The sequence below is a fragment of the Sesamum indicum genome, linkage group LG15, assembly GCF_000512975.1.
Source record: "Sesamum indicum cultivar Zhongzhi No. 13 linkage group LG15, S_indicum_v1.0, whole genome shotgun sequence".
NCBI classification, from domain to species: Eukaryota; Viridiplantae; Streptophyta; class Magnoliopsida; order Lamiales; family Pedaliaceae; genus Sesamum; species Sesamum indicum.
In genome coordinates this window covers 6333364-6336475 of record NC_026159.1, presented here as the reverse complement: position 1 = coordinate 6336475, position 3112 = coordinate 6333364, and positions in this window count along the sequence as shown.

Genomic DNA, 3112 nt, shown 5'->3' with positions numbered 1-3112 from the left:
GCCGCAGCCGCTGCCGCTGCTGGTTTCGGAGTTGCAAAAATTTTGCCTACTTTTCATTTGTTATTTACTCCAATTTATTACTATTCTCCTTTTCCGGTAAAAATTTCAATTTCAAAATAGTTTTTTATTCTCAATTCATTTCAAATTAATCTTTTTTTATAAATAATTTTTTCATATTGCCCTATAAAATTTTCTTTTTTTCCTTATAAAAAATCAATTTAATTCCTCTCATTTTTTTAAATTGCAATTTGGTCCCTCCCATATAAATTTTAAAAAACATAATCATTTTCAATTGAAAGTATTTTTATTTGGACAATAACATATAAATATATTTTTTATGAATGAAAAAAGTTTCTCGCTTTTTTCTAATAAAATAATATTTTGAATAATTAGTTGAAAAAAAATTAAATAAAAATTATTGCAAAAATTTATAGTATATATATTTATTTATAAAAGAGATACGATGATTCTATCAAGCAAAAAATTTCAAAAGCTATAATCTTATTTAAATAAAAAATATATGTGCCATCTCAATCGAGTAGGACTGCCCAAAGTAAAAATTTGTGTCATCTAATTCAATTAGGCACTCCACGGTACTGACACGGACTATTTTAAAATCAAAATCAAATTAAACGAACTAACATAAATTTTACCCACCCACCCCCCCCCCCCCCCCCCACCCTTTTTTTTTATTTCCCCCCCCCCCCCCCTACCCCTACCCTTTTGTTTTACTTTACTTTTTTTATTTTTATCTCTCTCTTGTCTCTTTTTTTTTTTTATAAAACAAACTTAAATAATCTTTTTGAATAAGTTTTAAAATTCAACTTAGACTCGATTCCATTAATTAAAAATAAAAACAAATGTGTTTGAAAATGTGAGATTACGTGAGCTCGAGTCCGTATTTAATTCAATTCAAAACATGTCCAAATTTGATTCCATCAATAATAAACTTAATTTTTCAATCTCAATAATAATATATAAGTTTAGACGATAATGTATTAGGCTCGACCTAAATTTGTATACACTCTATATGGCTGCTTCAATTTGGATTTAAAAAAAAAAAACATGCTTATTCATCCTTTTAAATTATTCTAGGCTACTTCATAATTAAATTACTTGTAATTTTTTGATTTTTTAGATTGGAATCCAAATATAATAAAATAATTATAATTTTAAAATGGAATTTGACATAGATAAAAAATGGGGTTCATGACCAAGCCTAATTAATCTTCATATTTTCATTAATGTTGGTTTTATATTCTATTTTTATATTAAGCACTAGATAGAGTGGCACGCAATACCTAAGTTCATAATTTTAGTAAAATTTGTCATTGTCTTACAACATTATATATAAAAATTATCTGGTAACCTTTATTAATGCAGTAATTACCAATACATATTTTACTGAAATTAATTAAAGAATTGACACTACGCAAAATATACGTTATACTAATAGTGATGATTATATATACATGCAAAATAAATAGTAATATGTCATTTCAATTTCAATTAACAATAAACTTAAATAAAATGAGAGTACATTTATTTTTTTAGTACATTTAATTGCATGGAATTATTTTTTTAAAGAAACTTGATTGAATAGTTAATTTAACATGAGTTGAGTGTTAAAGGGCATTTTTGGTATTATACTAGTTTGATGTAATAGTGTAAAACGGCCCTTTAAATCTATAAACTCACTTCTCTTTATAATAGTATAGATAGATAAATTATTAGTTTCGGATAGAGATCTCTTTTTTATATTTTTTGTATACTTTTATTTAAAGATAAATTATGTTTACATCCTTTAATATTATATTTAATTACATAAAGACTTTATATTTATACCCTAAAGGGGAGTCGATATGATTTGCCTTATGGAGTGTTATTTGTAAAAATTTGTCTGCGCGTATTTGTAATTATAATTAGAGTCTCAAAAAATATAGAGAACTATTTTAATAAATAAAAAAGTATCAAACTTTAATTTTATGTCTAAACTTTTGAAATAATACCTTATCCCTTAAGTATAAATATGCCATGTTAGAAAAACTAAATTTGTTTCACTTCAATAGGATATGAATGTGACACGACGGCTAATAATTAAATAATAATAAAATCAAACATAAATTACGTCTTATTTCATCAACACTCCCTCAAGAAATACATTGTAATTTTGTAAGAAAATATAGAGTGTTTGTATTATTAAACCTAAGATCAAAGATGTCGATATAATTTCATCCAAATTTAAAATAATTGATATTATAAATCCGTTTATGTTCTTTTTTATGTATTAATTTGCCGAATCAAACATAAATACAACTATGGAAGTAATTCAAGAACCCTAGCAAATTGTTGATCAATTATGTTTTCATAACATGGGCTCAAGTATCTTATACACATGTTTTAATTTTTAAGGTAAGTTACATCAACATTCGATTGAAATTTAATTTATTTACACAAGTATTCATTATTATTTAAAAGAATTATAAATATAATTTATGAGGTTGTAATAACAATTGCAAATATGCCTTAGGGGCAAAATTTTACAAGAACAACTCATGTAATAAATTACATCAACAACTCCTCATGATGTATTCTTATAATCTTACAAATGATAAAAAAATATTTATTTAACTAGATATAATTTCAAAAAAAATGTAACATATTTACCATAATTCTCAAAACATCGTCACAATTTAATATTTATAAAAAACGAAAATACTAAACACTTGCTAATTTGTTAAAGTATCTCAACAAATACTAAACAAAACGTAAATTAACTTATTCTAAATCTTGCAAGCTATACAACACTTGCAATAAAAGTGAATATCTACATAGTCCAAAATCAAAAGAATTAAATCATTTGAGAAAGAAAAGAGCGTTGAGTGTGAACTTTGAGAGTCAAGCTCCAAGAAACAAAAACTAAATAAATGCATGTGGAATGTGAATGATAATCCCATCATCATCAATTATCTATTGTTAAACAAAGAGGTTCAATTATCAATTATTAAACAAAGAGGTGGGGAAATGGAGGAGAAGAAGTGCACGCATTTATAATTTTATAGTACAGCTGAATCTTAGAAAAAGGAAACTTTGACACAAAGTGGAGCATGTG